Consider the following 12,001-nt stretch of genomic DNA (forward strand, 5'->3'; position numbering starts at 1 on the left):
TATAGCACTTGAAAAATTGGAATTTCCAGAGCCATTTTGATAGATGCCCTGTCACTACCTTGCCATTTGCGTAACTTTTTCTGGGTTTGTTTTTTTTTTTCCGCAACTCTATTTAAAGAATTTTTTAACAGGGGGGAAAAAAAAAGAGAAACTTCTTTTGATTGAAAAATTCGTAAGAGATGGCACAGCTTGCCCTTGCTCTGAATCCCTTACTACTGAAGAGTGGGATTTAGAGATTGTACCAGGACTTTCAACCTTAGTGATTCTAGAACTTGAATTTACTTAAGGAGTTAAAACAAATGCCTGCCTGTTGCCTTCAGATCTGGAATAAGAGTTCAGTGAGTTTGCACAAAGATGAAAAAGATTAGAAGCAAAGGCTGGGTTCCCTGATACTCAAAACTTCTCAAGCAATTTACCTGTTTATCTCACCACGAAACTTAGAAATTACTTAGTACCTCTAGTGTGACTTATCCAGAAAATTCAGAAATACTTCTTCAACTTATTTTAATTTATTAAGTTATAAATAAATTAGTTGAATTCTCATCTTCTGGCTCGATTTATCTGCCTGTCTCTTTCCCTGTCTGTCTCTCTGTTTTTTCTGTCTCTCTCTGTCTCTCTCTCTCTCCCTCTCTCTCTCTCACACACACACACACACACACACACACACACACCACTATTCAAAGGCAATATTCCTCACTGTTGAAAACGAAGATGAAATTTCTTTTTTTTTTTAATCTCAAGTTTTTTTAAATTTTTATTTTATATTGGAGCATAGTTGATTTACAATGTTGTGTTAGTTTCATGTGTACAGCATAATGATTCAGTTATACATGTACATATATCTATTCTTATTTCTGTTATAACTTCCACAAAACTATCCAAGCTTATGAGAGACCTTGGCAGACTCCAACTTTGAAAGGGAACTCTAACAATTCATGTTTAACCTCTGAGCCAAGAAAAGCCTGAATTTTTCAAAAGTTCGTATTTGTTTGGTGTTCTTTTTTTCCCCCTTGTAGACGCTTTTATTCTTCCCCTCCAAAAGACTGCACAGGAATTTTTATCACCATTGGGGGCCTAACACTGGTGGTGAAAAAGCGAGTTCCTGTCTTGGTACTGAACTAAAAAAAAATAAATGTCTTGGATGTATCAGGTTTCTTTGTCAAGCTAACAAAAATGAAGGGATCTAGTTTACTGGAATAGTTGCACTCCTCATTAAAATTGATGACTTCGAAGATTCTGTGCCTCTCTTCCTTTAACCAGGGCCATCGGCCAAGAATCTGCTGTGCTGCTAAAAACATCCTGTTATCGGGGTGTCGTAAAACAGACAACTGCTGGCGTCTTTGCCTGTCCTTCAGGTTTAGGTTTCTGTGTGACAGCAAGGCAGGCTTGGGATGACTAGAGGAGGACGGACCTAGCCATCTGGCCAAGGGTCTATCGGACCTAAGATGCAAACTGGTATTTTCTCTCCATGAACATCAAGTTCGAAAAAGAAAGAAAGGGAGCTGGATTAGCATGAGGCGGAGTTCAGTTTTTCTTAGAAATGTGGAACTCTGCAAAAGTGTGCCTTTATTTTTGGCACAAAATTGCTAGACCAAATTACATAGCTTATCAGATGTGGTTTTTTGGGCTCAGCGGAGAAGCCACTGCAGGGACTTGTTCTCTTCATTGCTTGTTCCCAGTTGGGAATTTGGGATACGTCACGGTCCTCTTGTAGTTCAGGAACAGGCTTGAATAATAAGTGCTAACAAGATTTGTGATCCAATTAAATTTACATTACTTCAAGTTAAGTAAACCTTGGTCCTAAAAGAGATTCCGTTCTGCCCTAAGAGAGGTAAGATACAAAGTTTGACCTATATGTCACAGATTGGCAAACAGTCCCATGTCAACCTTGGGGGAGTAAAAAGGACAGGAGGTCAATCCCAGTGAATAAGGGGTTTCAAAAAGAACATTCTCAGCGCGTCTCACAAATCCTCTCCCCTATTTTTTGACCATCTACATGGACTCACCGTCATATGGCAGAAAGTTACTTTTCATATACAGTAAGTCCCCTACATACAAACCTTCAAGTAGCGAACTTTCAAAGATGCTAACGTGCATTCACAGGTCCAATCACATAAGTTAGTTCACGTGTCTGGCATACAACGTCACGTGTGTGCATCCTCTACAGGTGGTTGTGCTTTTGTGTACTTTACCAGAGAAAAGACAAAGAGAGACAAGAGGAAGAAGAAGCAACTGAAGAACCGAAGAGATTCACGACTCAGGAAATGGCAAGGGGATTTTCTTTATTTGAGGAGGCACTGTTAGTATTTGAGGCATAGGACCCAAACGTACAATGGTACACAAGGGTTGCAGCAGCTGTTCAGAATGCAATCCAGTGTTATCATGTCATCTATGATGAGAAAAAAAGAGCTACTACTCAGATATCACTGGATCGTTTTTTCAAGAGGGTAGATAGAATTGAATCCAGCAAGGAACCAGAACCTTTGCCATCAATGTCAGGCATGAGTGGAACTGCAGCTTGCCCTCCGTCTCCTATTTGCTGAAGGTCCTTCAGCTCTACCATCTCCCACCTCCAGTCAGTAACTCTTCTTGCCTGTTCACTCGATGCCAGCCCCTGTATGCCAGCTGTTGCACTGTACTACTATACTTTTCAAGGTACTGTACTGTAAGATTAACAATGTTTTCTTTATTTTTTATGTTTGTTTTTTATGTATTATTTGTGTGAAAAGTATTATAAACCTATTACAGTACAGTACTATATAGCCGATTGTGTTAGTTGGGTACCTAGGCTATCTTTGTTGGACTTACGAACAAATTGGACTAACAAACGCACTCACAGAATGGAACTCGTTCGTGTGCAGGGAACTTACTGTACTGATTATTTTTATTTCGTTGCTAAAAAATGGAGAATAGATTAAAGACATAATGTCATAGACAGAAATTTTCCACTAGCTGAAAAGAACCACAGAGTATTCATGTGTTCAGTTTATTCATCCATTTATACCAAAGTAAAGCACCTCAGGGAATGCAAAAGAATTAAAAATTGGGTTTGTGGAGGCCAATTTATCAAGAGTACAAAACAAAGCAATAAGTCAGCAAGTGCATCACACCTAGGAGTGTAGTGCTGAAAGTACAGGGAAAAGTCAGTGTGGAGGAGAGGGGCTTAGTAAGGAAGAACTTCTGAGGGAAGATGAATTTCGACTGGAAACTTCAATGATACATAGATTTCCAAGTGTTCTTTCGCCTTGGACCCCTTTCTTCAAATGAAATCTTGCACATGAAATCCAGTGGAGGGAGCAATTAGAACAGAGCCCGCCTCTCACCCTGTCCACTGCCCGTACTTCTCTCCTGTTAACCTTTTCTCTTCAATGGTTCACAGATGGAAAATCACTGAAATCTAGAAGGTACGAGGTACAGAAGAGAAAGAAGGCAGCCCTCTGGGTGCAGAGAACAGCGTGATAAAGCTGAATAAGAAAGTGGTGATAGAAATGCTCTTATTTAGCACAATAAAAGCATTTAGGAAAAGGTAATCCACCTGAAGTCGAGTCAATGGATGATGGGGAACCACTAAAGATTCTCAAGTTGGGGAGCAATGTGACAAAAATGAAAGTTTAAGAAAAATCACATGGCAGCCATGTGCTGATAGTTTGCAATAGAGAAAAATCAAGTGAGGATCCAAATGGAGTAATACAAATACAGAAATAGCCCCCAACAGAATTGCAACTGTAAAAATGGGGGTGCAGCCAATAGGACTTAGTGGTTGAGTGGATATGGGAGGTAAAGGAAATGCAACCTAGAAAGTCATTTTTAACTGTTCAGACTAATTGAGGTCTTTATATTAGACACTTATAGAAATCTGTAGGTTTTTATAACCATTATTTCTATTAGTCATTATACATTTGTGTGATTACTAATACATTTCTATTCCTATATTATAATGTTCCATGAAACTGGGGACTCTGTCAGTTTGGTCACTAGAACTTAGCATAAAAAGTTCAAATATTTGTGAAATTAAGAAAACTCAATAAATGATGGTGTCATTGATTGTATTAAGGGAGCTAAGGAGAAGTAGTTAAGTTTGATTTTATCATATTTTTCTTAGATGAGGAAAATAGATCTAAAGGCAGATTTCTTACCCCTGCTTAAGACATGGGGCTGAAGAGTAGTTAAAATGTCAGAGATGGGTGTAAAAAGTAAGCCATCAACAGCAATCAAAGCTATGGCAATTAATCAGTTCACCCAGAGAGAGTTAAAAGACAGAAGAACAGAGTGAGCTAAAGATGCTCAAGCAAAAGTCAAGCGGAGAACCGGAAGAGTCAAAATTAAAGAATACTCCTCTGAGGGTAAATTTGGAATGGTTTGCCATACACCCACACTTGGAGACATTTATAAACTGTAACAGGAAGAAATCCTCTTTCCAAAAAGTTTAAAACATCAGGAATTCTGGAAGTGGGAATAAAATGTACAGTTAATCAGGAGGAGTCCAACCCATTTTTAAGCCCCTATCAAAAATTCTTCATTGTATTTTAAAAATATGATTGACCACCTTACCCCAAGTGCTAATAGTGTCCCTCCTGAGAAACACTGATCCAGACATAGTGCTTTCCCTTTCCTTTTTTTCTCTTCTTTATTTTTTTTTTTCCTATCTCCCACTTTCCTTTGGTGGAAACACATAAAACATCTCTTTCCTAGAATTATATAAGCCACATGACATTCCCAAATGTCATTTGCTGATTTGGTATCATTCCACCTAAATCCTTGAGTTTGTTCTTGCTGCTGCTATTGTTATGAGTTTGTTTGTTCTTAGACTTTTTGTTTTTTGTTCTGTTCTGTTCTTTGGTTCATAGAAAGAGGAGAGAGAGAAAAATGCATGAATAACACAAACTGATTACTTTGTAGTCAAAGAAGGTGCTTGTACCCTCTTCCCATTCTTACTGAGACAAACAGACCTTTCTTTTTTTCTCAAAAATAACGATAGCCCCAAGGGCATTCTTAGGACAAAGTTACAATGTGGATTTTCTTCTGTGTAATACTTTTTTCTATTTAGCCCTGTGAGAAATTATACAGATTTTAGGTAGAAAGCAAGTAGGTATGAATTGTGAATGATCATATGCTAGATGCCATAATTTATATATAAATCTTGAATGCTGAAATTCTAAAAGTGTTTTAAAATTAAGTCTAATATTAATGGTAAGGGGTCTGAGAGAAGAAAACTCGAGGAATAAAGAGATTCGCAACCACCAACAGTATTTCTTGAGTGAAAGTTGCACCGGTACCTTTTGGTCTCAAGCCTCAAATAGTGGTTTTATTCCAAAGGAAACATTAAATTACAGAAACTTAAGATCCGTCCAGGAGCAATATAGAGCCACAGTGATTGTCTGGTGAACCCAGAAGTTAAGCTTCAGAAGACTGTGGATCTGTTTGAAGCTACCACCTATTCATGAAATCTTTTCAGAGTCTGTTCATTTATTTATGCACACAAAACTCTAAGCGGGCATCTAGGATGTGCCCAGCACTGTATGAGGTCAAAGGGATAAAAGAGACAGTCCTTGCCCCAGAGAGCTCAAGCTGGTAGGAGCTCCTACGTTAGCCACCTTCATCATCTTCTCCTCCTCACTTTCCTGAAGATTTGGCAGGTACCTTACAGAAAGCAGGTGGCTTTTTGTTTCTACCACCTTATATAGCTATGATTCAATCTCATTTTCCAAGATTGATTGACACCATTTTTTGGTATCCATTTATATTTTCTCTCCTTCTAATTCTAAACTGCAGATGCAGCCAACTCATCTCTCAGGGTTTTGTTTGCCCTAACACTTAGCAAGAAGAAGCAGGGAGCGGCCAGAGGTCCTTTTCCAGAACCTTATAGATGTTTTGAGAAGTAAAAAGAATTGTCCACAACTGAGGGGAGAAATTGTTAAACTTACCAAGAGTCAGGTTGAGAAGGAAGAAATGGAGACACATGATCCATAAACACAGAAGAGAATGCACATGAGGAACAAAAAAAAGTCATTGAACACGTCATCACTGCTTTGATGGAGCAAGATCAAAATACTATGGGTAACCTGCCAGGCAAACAGGAAGTATTGTGGCATGCCGACCACTCCCCCAGGGCTGAGCGGGCCTCAGGCAAAGCACAGTCAGATCATGATTTCAGGTTTTCTGAACGCTGCTCTGCACACACACCAACTTCACAACAATACCACTTTTGTCAACAACAGGGAATACCACCCAGTTTTCTATTTTTATGATGCTGTTTTTTAAGAAAAGGCTTTCTGTCGTAAAACACGCAGCCATCCTATACTATAAAGATCCATTCTCTTTATATATGTCTTTTATCCTATGCCCACAATTATAACGATCTTCTGGCCAGGTATCTTGCGTGCTACCTACTTTCTTCATAACCTTTCTTGATGCCTAGCACACCAAATCCACCCAGTAAATATTGTTGATCAACAGCAATTCTTTATAGAGAAAAGCCAAGCTGCACTGTATTTTGTGTGTTAATGAGGTATCTTCAGGCATTATTCATAGCAGCTGCTCTCTTAAGAAGCAAGAATGCATGAGCAATGACCAGGGAGACTCCGTTGGTGTTGGAGCCAATGGCAGCATCCATGAAAAAGATGCTTGACCCCTACCTTGCTATCCAGCCAGTTCCAACTGGCTGGCCATTCACCAGCCTGGGTTTCCTTCCACTTCCCCAGCTTGCCATTGCTCTCGTGGCTTCTACACCTGGAATTTCTTCCTCATATCAAGACATAGATCCATGATCCTGTCTAAGAAACACAACTTCCATGAATTTTTCAGGTCTCAAGGAACACGTAATCTTCTCAGCACCTACAGCCAATGATGGTCTGTATTTAGCATTTTAATTTATTCAATTTTCCTTTTCTTTTTTTTGAATTTTTGAATTTTATTTATTTTTTATACAGCATGTTCTTATTAGTTATCTATTTTATACATATTAGTAGACATACGTCAATCCCAATCTCCCAATTCATCCCACCACCACCACCCACCCCCGCCACTTTCCCCCCTTGGTGTCCACATGTTTGTTCTCTACATCTCTGTCTCTATTTCTGCCCTGCAAACCAGTTCATCTGTATGATTTTTCTAGGCTCCACATATATGCATTAATATACGATATTTGTTTTTCTCTTTCTGACTTACTTCACCCTGTATGACAGTCTGTAGATCCATCCACATCCCTACAAATGACCCAATTTCGTTCCTTTTTATGGCTGAGTAATATTCCATTGTATACATATACCACATCTTCTTTATCCATTCACCTGTCAATGGGCGTTTTGGTTGCTTCCATGACCTGGCTATAGTAAACAGTGCTGCAATGAACATTGGGGTGCATGTGTCTTTTTGAACTATGGTTTTCTCTGGGTATATGCCCAGTAGTGGGATTGCTGGGTCATATGGTAATTCTATTTTTAGTTTTTTAAGGAACCTCCATACTGTTTGCCATAGTGGCTGTATCAATTTACGTTCCCACCAACAGTGCAAGAGGGTTCCCTTTTCTCCACACCTGCCCCAGCATTTGTTTTTTGTAGATTTTCTGATGATGCCTATTCTAACCGGTGTGAGGTGATACCTCACTATAGTTTTGATTTGCATTTCTCTAATAATTAGTGATGTGGAGCAGCTTTTCATGTCCTTCTTGGCCATCTGTATGTCCTCTTTGGAGAAATGTCCATTTAGGTCTTCTGCCCATTTTTGGATTGGGTTGTTTGTTTTTTTAATATTGAGCTGCAGAAGCTGTTTATATGTTTTGGAGATTAATCCTTTGTCCATTGATTCGTTTGCAAATATTTTCTCCCATTCTGAGGGCTGTCTTTTCATCTTGTTTGTAGTTTCCTTTGCTTTGCAAAAGCTTTTAAGTTTCATTAGGTCCCATTTGTTTATTTTTGCTTTTATTTCCATTACTCTAGGAGGTGGGTCAAAAAAGATCTTGCTGTGATTTATGTCAGAGTGTTCTTCCTATGTTTTCCTCTAAGAGTTTTATAGTGTCCAGTCTTACATTTAGGTCTTTAATCCATGTTGAGTTTATTTTTGTGTATGGTGTTAGGGAGTGTTTAATTTCATTCTTTTACATATAGCTGTCCAGTTTTCCCAGCACCACCTATATTGAAGAGACTGTCTTTTCTCCACTGTATATCCTTGCCTCCTTTGTCATAGATTAGTTGACCATAGGTGCATGGGTTTATCTCTGGGCTTTCTATCCTGTTCCATTGATCTATATTTCTGTTTTCGTGCCAGTACCATATTGTCTCGATTACAGTAGCTTTGTAGTATAGTCTGAAGTCAGGGAGTCTGATTCCTCCAGCTCCATTTTTTACCCTCAAGACTGCTTTGGCTATTTGGGGTCTTTTGTGTCTCCATACAAATTTTAAGATTTTTTTGTTCTAGTTCTGTAATAAAATGCCACTGGTAATTTGATAGGGATTGCACTGAATCTGTAGATTGCTTTCAGTAGTATAGTCATTTTCACAATATTGATTCTTCCAATCCAAGAACATGGTATATCTCTCCATCTGTTTGTGTCATCTTTGATTTCTTTCATCAGTGTCTTATAGTTTTCAGAGTACAGGTCTTTTACCTCCTTAGGTAGGTTTATTCCTAAGTATTTTATTCTTTTTCTTGCAGTGGTGAATCGGATTGTTTCCTTAATTTCTCTTTCTGATCTTTCATTGTTAGTGTATAGGAATGCAAGAGATTTCTGTGCATTAATTTTGTATCCTGCAACTTCACCAAATTCATTGATTAGCTCTAGTAGTTTTCTGGTGGCATCTTTAGGATTCTTTGTGTATAGTATCATGTCATCTGCAACCAGTGACAGTTTTACTTCTGCTTTTCCAATCTGTATTCCTTTTATTTCTTTTTCTTCTCTGATTGTCATGGCTAGGACTTCCAAAACTATGTTGATTAATAGTGGCCAGAGTGGACATCCTTGTCGTGTTCCTGATCTTAGAAGAAATGCTTTCAGTTTTTCACCATTGAGAATGATGTTTGCTGTGGGTTTGTCATATATGGCCTTTATTATGTTGAGGTAGGTTCCCTCTATGCCCACCTTCTAGAGAGTTTTTATCATAAATGGGTGTTGAATTTTGTCACAAGCTTTTTCTGCATCTATTGAGATGATCATATGTTTTTTCTCCTTCAATTTGTTAATATGGTGTATCACATTGATTGATTGGTGTATACTGAAGAATCGTTGCATCCCTGGGATAAATCCCACTTGATCATGGTGTATGATCCTTTTAATGTGTTGTTGGATTCTGTTTGTTAGTATTTTGTTGAGGATTTTTGCATCTATATTCATCAGTGACATTGGTCTGTAATTTTCTTTTTTTGTAGTATCTTTGCCTGGTTTTGGTATCAGGGTGATGGAGGCCTCATAGAATGAGTTTGGGAGTGTTCCTTCCTCTGCAATTTTTTGGAAGAGTTTGAGAAGGATGGGCGTTAGCTCTTCTCTAAATGTTTGGTAGAATTCACCTGTGAAGCCATCTGGTCCTGGACTGTTGTTTGCTGGAAGATTTTTAATCACAGTTTCAATTTCATTACTTGTGATTGGTCTGTTCATATTTTCTATTTCTTCCTGGTTCAGTCTTGGAAGGTTATACCTTTCTAAGAATTTGTCCATTTCTTCCAGGTTGTCCATTTTATTGGCATAGAGTTGCTTGTAGTAGTCTCTTAGGATGCTTTGTATTTCTGCGGTGTCTGTTGTAACTTCTCCTTTTTCATTTCTAATTTTATTGATTTGAGTCCTCTCCCTCTTTTTCTTGATGAGTCTGGCTAAAGGTTTATCAATTTTGTTTATCTTCTCAGAGAACTAGTTTTATTGATCTTTGCTACTGTTTTCTTTGTTTCTATTTCATTTATCTCTGCTCTGATCTTTATGATTTCTTTCCTTCTACTAACTTTGAGTTTTGTTCGTTCTTCCTCCTCTAGTTCCTTTAGGTGTAATGTTAGATTGTTTATTTGAGATTTTTCTTGTTTCTTGAGGTAGGCATGTATTGCTATAAACTTCCATCTTAGAACTGCTTTTGCTGCATCCCATAGGTTTTGGATCATCGTGTTTTTGTTGTAATTTGTCTCTAGGTATTTTTTTATTTCCTCTTTGATTTCTTCAGTGATCTCTTGGTTATTTAGTAATGTATTGTTTAGCCTCCACGTGTTTGTGTTTTTTATGATTTTTTCCCTGTAATTGATTTCTAATCTCATAGCGTTGTGGTCGGAAAAGATGCTTGATATGATTTCAATTTTCTTAAATTTACCGAGGCTTGATTTGTGGCCCAAGATGTGATCTATCCTGGAGAATGTTCTGTGTGCACTTGAGAAGAAAGTGTAATCTGCTGTTTTTGGATGGAGTGTCCTATAAATATCAATTAAATCTATCTGGCCTATTGCGTCATTTAAAGCTTGTGTTTCCTTATTAACTTTCTGTCTGGATTATCCTTCCACTGGTGTAAGTGAGGTGTTAAAGTCCCCCAGTACTATTGTGTTACTGTCGATTTCCTCTTTTATAGCTGTTAGCAGTTGCCTTATGTATTGAGGTGCTCCTATGTTGGGTGCATATATATTTATAATTGTTATATCTTATTCTTTGATTGATCCCTTGATCATTATGTAGTGTCTTTCCTTGTCTCTTGTAACATTCTTTATTTTAAAGTCTGTTTTATCTGATATGAGTATTGCTACTCCAGCTTTCTTTTGATTTCCATTTCCATGGAATATCTTTTTCCATCCCCTCACTTTCAGTCTGTATGTGTCCCTAGGTCTGAAGTGGGTCTCTTGTAGACAGCATATATATGGGTCTTGTTTTTGTATCCATTCAGCGAGCCTGTGTCTTTTGGTTGGAGCATTTAATCCATTCATGTTTAAGGTAATTATCGATATGTATGTTCCTATGACCATTTTCTTAATTGTTATGGGTTTGTTTTTGTAGGTCCTTTTCTTCTCTGTGTTTCCCACTTAGAGAAGTTCCTTTAGCATTTGTTGTAGAGCTGGTTTGGTGGTGCTGAATTCTCTTAGCTTTTGCTTGTCTGTAAAGCTTTTGATTTTTCCATCAAATCTGAATGAGATCTTTGCTGGGTAGAGTAATCTTGGGTGTAGGTTCTTCCTTTTCATCACTTTAAACATATCGTGCCACTCCCTTCTGGCTTGTAGAGTTTCTGCTGAGAAATCAGCTGTTAACCTTATGGGAGTTCCCTTGTATGCTATTTGTCATTTTTCCTTTGCTGCTGTCAATAATTTTTCTTTTTCTTTACTTTTTGTCAATTTGATTACTATGTGTCTTGGCATGTTTCTCCTTGGGTTTATCCTGCCTGGGACTCTCTGCACTTCCTGCACTTGGGTGGCTATTTCCTTTCCCATGTTAGGGAAGTTTTCAACTATAATCTCTTCAAATATTTTCTCGGGTCCTTCCTCTCTCTCTCTTCTCCTTCTGGGACCCTTATAAGGCTAATGTTGTTGTATTTAATGTTGTCCTAGAGGTCTCTTAGGCTGCCTTCATTTCTTTTCATTCTTTTTTTCTTTATTCTGCTCCACAGCAGTGAATTCCACCATTCTGTCTTCCAGGTCACTTATCCGTTCTTCTGCCTCAGTTATTCTGCTATTGATTCCTGCTAGTGTATGTTTTCATTTCAGTTATTATATTGTTCATCTCTGTTTGTTTGTTCTTTAATTCTTCTAGGTGTTTGTTCTTTAGTTCTTCTAGGTGTTCGTTAAACATCTCTTGCATCTTCACGATCTTTGCCTCCATTCTTTTTCCGAGGTCCTGGATCGTGTTCACTATCATTATTCTGAATTCTTTGTCTGGAAGGTTGCCTATCTCCACTTCATTTAGTTGTTTTTCTGGGGTTTTATCTTGTTCCTTCATCTGGTACATAGTCTTCTGCCTTTTCATTTTGTCTGTCTTTCTGTGAATGTGGTTTTCCTTCCACAGGCTGCAGAATTGTAGTTCTTCTTGCTTCTGCTGAATTTATTTACTTTT

The 12,001-nt window shown here is 38.1% G+C and overlaps 1 long non-coding RNA gene across 3 annotated transcripts in view; it reads right to left on the reverse strand.

Moving 5' to 3' along the window:
• LOC309666955 overlaps nucleotides 1-12,001 on the reverse strand; it is a 148,288-nt gene that overhangs the window by 30,005 nt on the left and 106,282 nt on the right. The gene's annotated exons all lie outside the window — the stretch shown is intronic.

This window comes from Balaenoptera physalus, assembly GCF_965194825.1.
Source record: "Balaenoptera physalus genome assembly, chromosome: 9".
Classification (NCBI taxonomy): domain Eukaryota; kingdom Metazoa; phylum Chordata; class Mammalia; order Artiodactyla; family Balaenopteridae; genus Balaenoptera; species Balaenoptera physalus.